The sequence below is a fragment of the Echinops telfairi genome, unplaced genomic scaffold (assembly GCF_000313985.2).
Source record: "Echinops telfairi isolate 266 unplaced genomic scaffold, ASM31398v2 ScPeMD7_7407;HRSCAF=8445, whole genome shotgun sequence".
Lineage (NCBI taxonomy): Eukaryota > Metazoa > Chordata > Mammalia > Afrosoricida > Tenrecidae > Echinops > Echinops telfairi.
Genome location: NW_022111307.1, coordinates 6369547 through 6383916, shown reverse-complemented (window position 1 = coordinate 6383916; position 14370 = coordinate 6369547).

Sequence of the window (14370 nt, the reverse complement as noted above, 5' to 3'; positions counted from 1 at the left end):
TACATCCTGGATTTCAAGTCAAGAAAATCATACCCCCAAGTCCAACAGTGACAACAAAATAAAACACAAAACAAATGTAAATTTCAGAGAAAGCAGAAGACCAAAGAAACTAGAATTAAAAAAATAAAGCAAGTTAAGAGGGAGAACAAATGATAATATATTAAATTTTTAACCTAACTATATGTGCAGGAATCCACTTTCCAGTGCATTCTGTCTGAGGGTAAGACTTTTCACATCTCTGGACAATGGCTGAGTTTGTTAGTTTATTGTGCCTACCTGGCCAATAAGCACATTGTGGGATTAATTGAAGGGCTGAGGGATAAACGGCTCAGTGAGTCTCGGGTCTCTTGCTTTGTGATGGTCACACCAGGGTACAGCTAACTTAGCAGTTCCCTGCATTAGCTTGCAAGATTGACTTCCTGCAAGACATCCCCAAGGAGAAGCCACATGCAGCCCTGGGTGCTGGAGCAGCCGTGTGGAGACCCCTGTCAGCGCTGAGATGCTTACATGTTCACTGACTCGGCTTTCCTCCTGCAGTCGGCATCATTACGTCTGTATTGTGAGATGGAGGAGGACTCTGTGGATTGGTGTTGGGCATATGGGTGAATGGATTAATGTTGGACTTGTGGTCTTGGGCAGCACTAGGTTGGGATGTTTTCTTGATGCACATTTAACTCTTATATACAGCTCTCTCTTATACATGAGTTGTTGTGGATTTGTTTCTCTAAAGTACCCAGACTAAAACAATGGCCTGAGGTTTCAACGGGCTTTTAAACCAAGCAGGGACTCGGCAAATGGAATGTTGGCTTTCGCTTCCATCTATAACCTTTTGTAAACCAAGTGGTTAGAATTTAAGCTCTAATACATTCCTTCCCCTGATACTGGATTTTATTATGTATAATCCTTGGCTCATACAGATTGGTATGCTCCTTCCATGTAGCTGACTCCGCTCTTAGACAGTTGCTTACTTTAAGCCAGAACCCTGGTGGTACACTGGTTATGCATTGGGCTGCTAACTGCAAGGTCAGCAGTTCAGAACCCCCAGCTGCTCTGTGGGAGAAAGACCAGGCTTTCTATTCCCGGTTATAGTTTATAGTTATAGTTTCAGAAACTCACAGCAGCAGTTCTACTCCGTCTTTTAGAATTGCTTCGGGTCAGTATTAACTCGTATTAACTCGATGGCTGTGAGTTTGCTTTTTGAGCAAGTTTAAGACCCCAGACACTATTCTTTCTGATATCTTTGCCAGACTGTGCTATAGGACCCATATCGTCAGTCACCACTTCATGAGGGCAAGAACTCAGCAGGGCCGCCTCCTAAGAAGGCATCATTCTTAGATTAGGATTTACCAACTGTGAGCTCCAAATCCATTCCTTTATCTCATTTATATAAATTCCGGGCCCACTGTTGAAGCAGCTTCATCAGCTTGTTGAAGGATAATAATTTAAGTAAGAGGTGAGAATCACTCTTTTCATAGCACAAACCCAAACAACCATTGCAGCCATGGAGTCAATTTCGACTCATCGTGGCCCTACGGGCCAGAACTGTCCCATAGGGCCGCCAAGGCTGTCATCTTTTCGACAACGGACCATCTTGTCTTTCTCTCTTGGAGCGGCTGGTGGATTTGAATCACTGGCCCGGCACCTAACTCACAGAGCCACAGGGCCTTAGAAATAAACTTCATGCAACACACCTTCTCAACCGTGGGATATCGGTCTGGATACATTTCTAAAGAGGGAAAGAAAAAAAAATACAAACTGTAAACTACACGCGGCTGGTTTCTTACGGATCTGGGTGGCTCTGGCAGGAAGCATGCTGCTGGTCCCCCACTCCTCCGAGCACACAGAGGTGTGGATGCCGAGGCATCGCTGCCCACCTGGAGCGGGTGGACAGAGCAGAACTGCCTGGGGAGTCTCCCAGGTGGCAATCTGTCTGGAAGCAGACTGCAGCCCGGAGTGGCTGCTGAGCCCAAACTCTTGACCTTTTGCTCAGAGGCCCACCGCTCAGCCCACGTAGCGGGTGGGGTTCCTCAGATGGAGGGTGACTGAAGGGTCCTGGGTCTCAATGGAGGCCAGCGGGGGCCTGTTCCTGGGGAGCCTGAGAAGCCCTCTTTGAGTTCAGAGGTAAACTGGAAAGTGGCTTGTCTGAAACCAAACGGTGTCTCTGGGGGGCTTTGTTTCTCTCCTTGTTTCACACAAGCAATAGGGACGCAATTCGGAACCTTGGCTGAAATAACAAACCTCAATGCTATGGAATTGGTTCTGACTCAGCGCCCACAGAGGGCAGAGTCCGCCTGGCCCTTTTGGGTCTCCGAGATTGTCATCTTTATGGGAGCAGACAGCCCCATCTTTCTTGGAAGGAGTGGCTGGTGGGTTTGCACCCGGACTTTGCAGTCAGCACCCTGAATGCACAACCCCCTTGACCCCAGGGTGTATTCATGGGCACAGGCAAGGTACTCCCCTACTTTCCATCTCTGGCCGGCTCAAGGGAGCAAAGCTGCCCTTTAAATTTGCTCTGGGTAGAGACACAGAGGAGGAAACGGGTTGTGTACTGCACAGAACACGCTGAGAGGATGAATTGACTTACAAGGTATAAGCACATGTTGCATTTACTATTGAGAGTCATTCTTAGCCTTGCATTCTTTATATGGCACCCTGAGTTGCCAGGTGCCCAACGGACAGCTCTGGGTCTCCTCCCTGTCCTGCCCACCCAGCCCTGGCCTTCCCCACTATACAAGGTCTCCCTCCACTCGAGCATCCCTTGCCCGCCACCAGATGGCAGCACGAGTCTAGTATGAGAAAGGCTCCAGTGTCTCCAACCTCTTTCTAAGTGGATGTCTCCTGGGGCTTTCTTTAGGGTCAAAGCCAAAGGAGGCAGTTACATGGTGAACATTACAGCCCTCAGTGCCTCTCTTTCTGACTCTCACAGTCACCCTCCAGGTCATCTCAACAAACATACATATGCTGTGTTTCGTTCTGTGTTTCCCTCTGCCCATCAAGTGATCATCCAGCTCATGACAACTCATGGTGACCCCATGCATGTCAGGGTAAACACAGAGGGGTTCCAATGGCTGAATTTTCAGAAGTAGATTGCTAGCTTTTTCTTTTCGGGCACTTCTGGGTGGACTCCCATCTTCTGGTCAGTAGTCCAGTGTGTTGGATTTAGGGAAAGGAAAGGGGGGCCAGTGCATTATCCAAAGGCCTTAACTACAGCAGAGAAGACTTTCAGGGTGGGAAGGTGGGAGAGCGCTCTGCCCCTACCTCGGTCCCAGGCGTGTGGAACACACAGCTTGCAGTCTAGCTTGGTAGCAAAAGGGCAGAGCCTTCTCCACAGCTCTGCTCCTGTCTTCTCTCCTGCCCAAGGGACCCTCCTAACTAACTCTCCAGCCCCTGTCAGACTGCACCAGGCTTAGAGGCAATTCCCCAAAAGGAAATCAGGGCGTGGGTACGAAAAGGCAGGGGACCTCTTCGTAAAGTGGCCTTTCTTTGGCAACAGTCAACTCCTGTCCTCCTTGTAAAAGTGAACAGGAAGGCAGACACATGAATTTTAAAATGCCCCAGAGTTTCGGCTGTTAAACCCTCTGAAAGGCTGGCTGTTCAGTGGAATGTTGCAAGATTAAAAACATGCACACCGTTGAACTTGACAGAATGACTTCTAGGAAACTACCTTAGGCAAATAAGTATGAATATAGATAAAAATAAGATTTTGAGGATCTTATGAATGTGTTGGTCATGAGAGGGAAAAAAGCACAAATGAAATAAACTAAATGTTCAACATTAAAGGAATGGAACAGTATTAAAGACTCAGACCCTTTTAAAACTTGCATTTGGAAAGAATTTTTATCAAGAAGGAAAAAAATCTGATGTTTAAGTGAAAGATACTGGATATAAACCATCTACTTTATATAATCCTCTTTGTGCAAATATTATACATGAATAGTAACATGGGGAAAAAATCCCAAATGTTAGTAGTGGTTTTTAATTGAGCAGTGAGATCTGTGGATGATTTTTCTCTTCCTTTTTAAAGTTCCTTTATTTCTCAGTTTTCGATAATAAGCATAGTTTTATGCCAAATTTTTGTGTTATGAAAGAGTTGTGTTTTAAATTGAACAAATATCGGAGGTTGTCCTAAAGCTTCCAGATAGTTACAGTAATAGTGGTTATTTATGTGAGTTTACTATGTGCCAATCACTGTATTTTGAACTATATGTACATTTTTAGCCATTTTATTAGCACTTCATCCACATCATACAATTTGAGAATTCAGTGATATCAAGAAGAGTTGTACAGAGATTGTTTCCTTACATCTTTGTATCGACACTCCAAGCACGGCTATTTTCTCACTTTACAGATAGACAGGGGAGCTTCAAAAAGGTCATGGGAAAATTCCACTGTATTTTAATTCCATTTTCCCCACAAGCTTTTTGGAGCTCCCTCATGCTTCAGAGAATTTAGGTCACGTGTCCGAAGTCACACATCTAGTGGGTGACAGAGCCAGGCTCTAATTCCAAATCTGACGATCTCCAAAGTTCATGAATTTTCCACGGGGTCAACGCCTTTTAGATCAAGGCAATTCTCAAGTTATGAATACAGCAGGTCATCAAATTCACTCAGAGTTCAATTGTTTTGAATTCAAGACATTTTCCCTCAGAAACATTACAGGGTATAAATGCTAACCCGCAGCACAGCCTAAAGGGCAATCCCCCCAGAGCTGGTGAAGCCACACCAGTTCGTGTGCTGGGAAAGCACAGCTCTCTGCAAGTCGTTGCGTGCTAATCCTCTCTTCCAGCTGAACACACAAGAGAAGAATGAGAGGAGCATCAGGATTCGGACAAGGAAGCGCTTGAGGTGATCTCGGGGGAGTCACTAGAACTGGGTCTACATACGGGAGGAGGAATCAGAGCCACGGTGGAGGTCCTGAAGTCTGAGGGGCAGGTTAGGAATACATTCTAGATAAGGGTGTGGGATTGACTACCCCTTAGAGGAAATCTAAGGAGCTCTCAGTAGATCTTGGGAATCTCGAACCAAAATGCTTCCAAGACTCAGGCAGGTAAATGACACAGATCAAATATAAGACAAAAGAGATCGGTGGAAACTGTAGCAATGAGAGATTATGTGGCCCATCTAAAGGCATTGAAAAGAAACAAGAGCATAGCTTCAGTTACAGAATTTGCTCCAACTGTTTCTAAAATACGGAGCCTTGGTGACACAGTGGGTTTCTCGTTGGGCTGAAAACCACAAGGTCTGCAGTTTGAAACCACCAGCTGTTCCTCAGGAGAAAGAGGAGGCTTTCTGCTCCCTTATTAAAGATTTACAGTCTCAGAAACACACACACACACACACACACACACACACACACACACACACACACAGAGGGCAGTTCTACTCTATCTTTCGGGGGTTTTCTGAGTCAGAATTCACTCAACGGCAGTGAATTTGAACTAGGAATTCCAAAGTGGAGCCCTCATAATGTACCGGGTTACACACTAGACTGCTAAGTGCAAGGTTGGTGATTCAATCCCACCAGCCATTCCCCCGGAACAAGGGAAGGCTGTCTGCTCACAGGAAGGTTTGCAGTTTCAGAAAGCCCGTAGAGTTACCATGACTCAGTCAAGTGCATGCAGGGGGCTTGGGTGTCTAAACTGGTGGTTTTCTGGCCTTCAGGGTCTTATACCTGAACCTGCTCATTGGTGGAAGGGTAGAGAACCAGGGGAGTTGTAGGGATTGTGGGCAAAGGGAGTGAGAACAGCAGGGGAGGGCTGTATCTGACCTCCTCCAGCTCCCAGATTGCCACAATCTGGAATTGTGCCTCACAATCTGAGGCAGGGCTCAGACAGGCCTCCATGCTCCGTCCTTTTGCAATAGAGAGTTGTTCATCCTCCAATTGTTTGCCCTTGTTTTCTTCATCTTCCTTTTGTTGCTTTCCAGCCTTATGGCACAGTGGTCAGAGAGAGAAGTCTGTATGATATCAATGTGCTAAATTTATGCCGATTCCACTTATGCCCTAACATGTGGTCTATCCTCGAATATGTGCTGTGTGGATTTGAGAAGAATGTGATTTTTTTTTTTTAAATTTGGGTGGAGAACTCTGTAGATATCTATCAGGTCAAACCATCTAATTGTAGTGTTTAGATCTATAGCCTCCTTCTTGAATTTTTTCCCCAATGATCAATCTTTATCAGAGAGTGGGGTATTGAAGTCACCTACTGTAATTGTTGAGTCTGTGGCTTCTTTTTTCATCTTTTGGAGTGTTTGATTGACATATTCTGCTGAATGCTTGTTTGGCAAGTAAATGTTTAGACTGCTTAGTGGTACTTTGTCTACCCTCACCTTGAGCATTATATAGTGTCCTTCCTTATCTCTTTTTATGGTTTGCATTTTGAGATCAATTTTATCCGAGATTAGGCTTGCAACTCTTGCTTTTTTTTGAATTGCTATTTGCATGGTATATTTTTCTCTAACCTTTGATTCTCAGCCTATTTTTGTCTGTAATCTTGAGATGTGTCTCCAGTAGGTAGAAGATCAAGGGGTTGTGTTTTCTAAGCCAATCTACCAGTCTCTGGCTCTTAAGAGTTCATTCCATTGATATTCAGGGTTATTACACCTATCTGTGATGTCATTTTATCCCTCTTGTGTTGGGTGTTTTCCTACCTCCATTTCTTTTCCGTGGGTTGTGCATATGTGTGTTTGTGGTTCAATCTTGCCTTCTTTCCTTCCTTGAGCCAGTGTTACCTCAGGGTCTCTTTTCCCTTTGATGGTCTCTGGGTGGAGTTGTTCTGTGTGCTTGGTGAGTGTTGTTCTTCAGCCCATATGGGGCGGGTGAGGCTCTTTTGTAGTGCTGGGTTCCTTTAATCATATTCTTTGAGATTTTCCTTGTCTCAGAAGGCTCTCACTTCTCCATCAACTTTGATAGATAATTTGGCTGGATAGAGCTTTCTTGGGTTTGCCTTATTTTGCTGCAATTTTCGGAAGATGCTGCTCCACTCTCTCTTCTTCATGGTGTCCGCTGATAGTTCTGAGCATATTCTTATCTGCTTGCCTTGTGATTACCTGTTTTCCCCTAGCTGGTCTCATAATTTTCTCCTTTTCCTCATAATTGGATAGTTTAACAGCTACATGTCTTGGTGACTTCTTCTTGGGATTCAGTCTAGCTGGTATTCTTTCGGTTGCCTGGTCTGCATTCATTAAGCTAGGGAAGTTTTCCTCCAAGAGTTCCATCACTATTTTGGATGCTGATTTCCTTGATGTGCATTCCTCTGGTAATCAACTAATTCGGATGTTGTTTCTTCTCATAGCATCAGGCATAGCTCTGAGGTTTTCTTCAGCTTCTCTGCTGGACTTGTTACACTTTTTCTCACATTTATTAATTTCTGTTTGTGAGTCCTCTAGGTCGCTGGTGCAGTTCTCTGCCTCCTCCATTCTCTGGACGAAGTCCGTGAGTTTGCTATTAGTTTTTGTTGTCTCACCCCTTAGCTCTTATATTTCCCTTTGGTGCATGACCTTTATCTCCTCTATCATTTCATCCTTTTTCTGTAATGCTTCCCTCATGCCCTGTATGACTTGAGGCAGCATTCTGAAGATTTCGTTCTGTGGGAGGTCAACGCCTGCCTTTTCTATGATGGCCATCAGGTCCAGGTGGTCCTCTGACACTGGATTTTCTATCTCTTTTCTTGTTGAAGCTGTAGAAACAGCTTGCTGGTTTTTGGTCGATTTATTGGAGCTAGATGCCATTTTCCTGGGTATCTTAGAGTCCTGGGCTCTCTCTTTGGGAGAATGGTGTTGGTGTTTCTGTAGGCTTCCTATAGCCAACTGCCTTGAAGGATTGTGTTTCACCTTTGTCCTGCTGAGGTTTCCCTCTCGCCTTGGCCTATGCTTTGTTCACCAGCCACCTTCAGGTCTTCTTAGGGACTGTTTGCAGCTGTGCACGCTGCCGTCCAATGAAAAGTGTTAGCCTGCATGCAGGGGAGCATGTTTAGGGGATGAGTTGAGGATTGTATGATCTGTTCCTGGCTAGGGGCACTTCCCTCAGGTAGACGGGTGGGAGGGCGGGCCCGCTACTTCTGTTTGTGTGCAGATCCACTGCTCATGCAGATCCACTGCTTGGAGCACAGAGGGGTGGGGAGGATTGAATAAGGAGAAGGTAGAAGTCAGTAAGCAAGCCCCAAAGGCTTGGGTCCCTATGTCGCAGCTGCAGAAGCTTCTGCCAGACTTGTGTCCGTCGCCTGACATGCCTGGAGCGTTGCAGCAGGATGGGAACCTTTGTGTGTGTATGTGTGTGTGTGGGGGGGGTAGGGGGGATCGGGGATTTGGCTGTGGGGGCTGTGGGGAGCACTGAGATGAGGCAGGAACCTCTGGGTGGAGACCTCTGGGTGTTTGGGGGTCTGCTGGTGGGTCTGTGCAGAGCACCAAGTCAGGGCAGAAGCCTCTGCCGTATGCCTGGTTGCCCTGTGGTGCTGGGGCATGAGCCTCTTGGGAGGAGGGGGGAGGGGCTGGTTGGTGGGTGTGTGATCAGCACCCAGAGCCGGCAGGCACCTGAGGGTGTGTATTGGCTGGGGGGTCTGCACAGAAGCCTCTGCTGTGCACCTGGCTGCTCTGTGGCTCTGGTAGAGGCAGAGCTGTTGCCCTGAGCACTGCAAAAGAGACCACAGTGTCCGCAGGCTGTGCAGGTGATGGGATCGAAGTCAGTTTCTGGTTCAGAGAAGTGCTCTGAGTTGTCTTGGGAACGGAAAGACAGACTTGATACCCCTACTCAGCACCCAAATCTCCCCACTCACCAATCTCCACGGAGCTCCGGGCGTGAGCTACCTATCTGGTTGCCATCTTGGTGTAAATCCTCAAAACCTCATTTTTTAATGGCTATTTTGGAAGATTTTATAATTCCTCTCTATTTCTATAACATGGAAAAATCATGTATAATTCCAAAGTCATATGGTGAGGCCATGTAAATATTTATAGCTATATCCTGAAGCTGAATTGCAGGTGATGGTGTGGTAGTTACATAATCTGTTGTCAATTTGAGACTTTTAAGAGTGAAGGGGTGAAGTTTAACCTGTCAATCAGGTATCAGTTTGATGACCTCATTTGGAGGCGCTAAGGAGATAAATAGCTCATTAGAGGTGAGACACACACTTATTCCCTGTGAGACATTCCTGTTGACAAGCCACATGGAGCTATGCTGATGGCAGCCAGAGCCTTAGAGCTGGAGGAGCGATGTGGAGACCCACGCAAGCCCTAAAGTGCTTCCACCGCCACTGGATCCACAAGACTTTCCACCCACTGGCCTGTGATCTTTCTGCAGTCAGCATTACTGCATGTATTGCAGAATTTACAGACTGGTATTGGGCATGTAGGCTAATGTTGGATTTATGGACTTGATCTGGACTGGGCTAAGATATTTTCTTAATGTACAATTACTCTGCATATAAAGTTCTTTCCTATACACATATGTGAGTGTCAAAGAATTTGTTTCTCTAGTCTACTCTGACTAACTCAGATGGTAAGGGCAATCAGTTCAACTGAAGCAGTTTGGGGAAGAGTTTTATTTTCTTGAACCTCAGTGATGGTGATGGTATCTGCAGCCTGAAAGTGAGAGCTAGTAGACTCATGTTTCAAATAGGAGCCATCAATAAATAAAACTGAATCAGGAGTAGATAAAGGAATTTCTTTTAAGTTATTAAAAGCTACTTGATTAAATATCAGCAGTTATGTTTTGGGTAATCCTTACTGCCAATTTCTGGAAGAAGAGTGATAGGATTAAAGTCACAGAATGTAATCTAATGTGAGGTACTGCTTTGAGGATCATTCCATAGAGAGAGTCAACTTGTGGAAAGATGATAGGTCAAAGCAGAGTTAAATGTAGCAGGTACTTTGTGAAGACTGTAAACATCGATTAGCTATCATAAAACAATATATGCAGTGCTTCTAACTATTTTTGCGTGGCAGCAATAATCCTGAGTCAAGGAGAAAACCATTTGGCTATAGGGTGGATGCAGATTGTAATAGCCTAGGGGCGTCTTGTTTTCATGCTTCTGGGTTAAGATGCTTCGAGTGCTTCTGAAGGTTTCATGTAAAAATAGGAAACATCTAGGTGATAGTTAGGAAAGCCTATTCCAAGTGAGTTTTCTAGAGCTTATAAATGAAAAGAAACTCTTGAAAACAACTTCCTAATTCTCTGCAACTTTGAAAGACTCTGGTTCATAGACTTTTATATAGTGGTTAAGCCAACAAGGAGAAATTAGGGATTATGTTCTACAGTAGCCACAAAGATCCAGATACCCATTAATTATGTCTCGGTTTAGGGAACAGAAAAAGCAAAACCAGCTTTTTTCTGCTTAGGACAAATAGAAATACTTTCTGTAGAAATCAAATATGTGCTGGACACCATGGATGTATGTATGTGGATTGTGATAAGAGTTGTACAAGCCCCCAATAAAATGATTTTTAAAAATAAATAAAATATGGGACAAAGGGCTTGGGCAATGTAGTTTTTCTCTGGAAACTTTATGCTCCTCAAAAGCTGAATATTTTAACAAGATTGCGTTATCTTCAAGGCAAGCCTACTGAGAGGCAGAGTATATTAGTAAATAATGTATTGTGGCAGTATGGACTTGTTCATAAATTTTGAAAGCTGCCAGTCCATGTGTTGCAAGTCCAAGTTCATGATTTGAGAGAAGTAAATGGGAGATTCAGTAAAATTCTGGAGTACTGCAGTCCAGGTAAATTGTTGATTTTTTCAGGTGAAGACAAAGGAATACTGACTCTCCGGATTGGAGAACGGAATGGTGGACAGGAATGGTGAACGGACACTCAAAACATGCATAGCGGCATAAGGTGTAGTGCATGGGGGAACACTGGAGCTCAATACACGAGGATTCAGAACTGCTGGAAATCTAGGAATAACAATGCACAACTCCTGGACAAATTTCCAGTCTCTGTTGTTTGGCTTTTTAACAGACTTCACAGAAGTTTTTTTTTTCCCTGTTTATTTTATTTTATTTTTTTAACATTTTATTAGGGGCTCATACAACTGTTATCCCAATCCATACACACATCAATTGTGTAAAGCACATTTGTACATCGTTTCTCAAAACATTTTCTCTCCACTTAAGCCCCCAACATCAGGTCCTCATTTTTCCCCTCCCTCCCCGCTCCCCCATCCCTCATGAGCCCTCAATAGCTTATAAATGGGTATTTTGTCATATCTTGCCCTGTCCGACGTCTCCCCTCACCCACCTTTCGGCTGTCTGTCCCCCAGGGAGGAGGTCACACACATTTCCATGTAATCGGTTCCCTCTTTCCTACCCATTCTCCCTTTACCCTCCCTGTTTTGCCACTCACACCACTGGTCCTATAGGGCTCATCCGTCCTGGATTCCCTGTATTTTCAGTTCCTATCTGTACCAATGTACTTCCTCTGGTCTAGGCAGACTTGCAAGATCGAATTCGAGTCATGGTAGTGGGAGCGGGGAGGAAACATTTAGGAACTAGAGGAAAGTTGTATTTCTCATCATTGTTACATTGCACCCTGACTGGCTCATCTCCTCCCCGAGACCCCTCTGCAAGGGGATCTCCAGTGGCCTGCTAATGGGCTTTGGATCTCCATTCCGCACTCCGCCCATCATTCACTATGGTAAGATTTTTTGTTCTGATGATGCCTTACACCTGATCCCTTCCACACCTCGTGGTTGCATAGGCTGGTGTGCTTCTTCCATGTGGGCTTTGTTGCTTCTGAGCTTGATGGCCACTTGATTACCTTCAAGCCTTTAAGACCCCAGACGCTATACTTTTTGATAGCCGGGCACCATCAGCTTTCTTCGCCACATTTGTTTATGCACCCATTTGTCTTCAGGGCTTCACAGAAGTTTTACAAGGGTTAGTGCACTGAATAATTAAACCATGAGGAAAGGAATCCTGGACACTTGAGTTAACTCCTCTTTGGCTTCTCTTTTAGAAGATGTTGAGGAGTCTTTGCTGAGGACTTAATAGTATATATTTATATTTTAATTGGTTCTGCTGATAAAACTCATTCCACATCAGCAAATGTGGTGGTCCAACGGGTTTCAGCAATCAATAGAAGAAAGACCAAAGGTAAGTGGGCCAAAGGGGTCCAAATGTTTTTGTGCATAAGCAGAGCTTTCCTTTTAAATTAGTTCTGATTCAGAGTCCTCACTAGGGGTTCTCAGAGGATCTAGGAAATTTAATAATATTTCTTTTCTTTAAAAAAATTGCAAAAGGCAGTTCCATTTAGACCCAAAGTTTTAGCCTAACAAATTAACAGGAACATTGGGACTAAATGAGAATGAATGTAAACCCTCGTCAAGACTAAGGGAGATTGGCACAGGTTTTGAATGCATTCAAGTCTCTTCTTGATTTGTAACCCCCAAACTTTTAATTTTGGGGGTGGTGGTGGGGTATTTTAGGGCAGAGGCTTTTGGAGAAAAAAGAGGGTAATTAGTGGCAGAAAAGTTTTCACTACTGTCAATTAGAAGTTGCAAGTTTTATCACTAACAAATATAGTCGATTCTCCTTGAAATTTAATGTTGAAATTTCCCTGTTGTGTCCCTGGGGGCCTTTTATCCCACTTTTGGCTGAAAGATCTCTTGTTTAGGCTGTTTCTATTGTTTTGCTTTAAACTTATAACAATTTACTTTCCTCAATGCCTAGATTTTTTTGCAATAATTGCAAGTTCTAGATTTAATGTGGGGCCCTAGTGGCCTAGGAGGTTGCACGTTGGGCTGCTGACCTCAAGGCCAGTGGGCTAAAGCCACTCCATGGGAGAAAGATGAGGCTTTCTATTCCTATCAACAGTTACAGTCTCAGAAACCCACAGAAGCAGTTCTGCTCTGTCCTATAGAATCACTATGGGTTGGATTGAGTGAATGGCAGTGAGAATTGAAGTTTAGTGTCTCCTAAAGGCTTGAATTTACTTTGTTATTTAATAGGCTGTAATTGTTGTAGTTGGAAGGCCATTAATTTGTTTCCTCGGAGTTGGTTTACTCTCCAAGGCCTGAGATAGTTTGTGCACTAAATTGGTCATTTTGGTAAGGGAACTGCTTTCCAATCCGGTTGGTGCCTTTAAATTTGTGTTGAAAATTCAGATTTTAGGGCGGATCTGAATAATACGGATGACATAGCATTACTTGTTGAAAACACAAGGACTTGAAGCACCTAATGATGAATACAAGACTACATCCTTCAGTATGGATTATAATTCAATGTAAAGAAGATAAGGCCCTCACAACTAAGCCAATAGACAGCGTCTTGAGAAAAAGAGAGTTAAGTTATCAAGAATTTTGCTTTACATGGATTCATAATCTATCCCCACAGAGGTATAAATCAAATGATGTCTTGCATTGGGTAACCTACTGCATAAGGCCTATTTAAAATGTTGGAGAGCAGAGGTCCCTTTAAGAACTAAGGCATGCTTGACAGAAGCCATGGCATTTTCAATCGCCTCATGTACCCGTGAAAATAAATCAACAAATAAGGATGAGTGGAGAAGAACAGAGGCATTTGAATTATGGGTTGGCAAAGAATATTGAAGGTATGATGGGCTGCCAGAAGAACAAACACATCTATCTTAAAGAAAGTAAAGCTGGGGTGTTCCTTAGTAGTGAGGATGGTGAGACTTCATCTCAAGCATGTTGGGCATGTTCTCGGGAGAGGCGGTCCCTGGTAAAGGGCATCGTGCTTGGTGAAATACAGGGTCAGGGGAAGAGAGGAAGCTCCTCATCTAGGTGGCTTGAAGCAGTGGCTCCAATGATGAGCAGAAGCATAACATCAATTATGAGAATGGTGCAGGACCGGGCAGTGTCTTGTTCTGTTGTACATAGAGTTGTTATGAGTCATCACTGACTCAATAACATCTAACAACAACAACAACAACAATAACATGAACACTGCATTAAAGGCTCCAGGAGCTCCCAGAGTTGATGGAATAATCCTGGAATGCTCAGATTTTAAAAATAATCTGATCTGGTGTCATAACCATGTTTTGTATCGAAGAGTGAAATTGTGTCCAGTTTAATATTGGGGATGGGGGGAGCTTTTAGAATGGCTTCTAGAAACCTTGGGCTCACAACATGAGAATCTTCTAATATTTTTATGTCTATTCTATTTAGGTCTGGAGCTACCCTATCTTTGGGATTTTTTCCACTCAGCCCACTCCATAGTTGAACCTCTCCTGGTCTGGTTATCAGACGGAATGTCAGTACAAAGCAGGGATTCCACGTTGATAAGCCACTCAACGAGGATTTAAAATTCCTCACCAAACTTTTAGAATTTTCCCACACTTTTGGGAACTCTAGCAATTTTATGTAATTTTGAGCATATCCGAGAACTAAAAGTATTTGAGGAGGATCTTAATATCTGGACT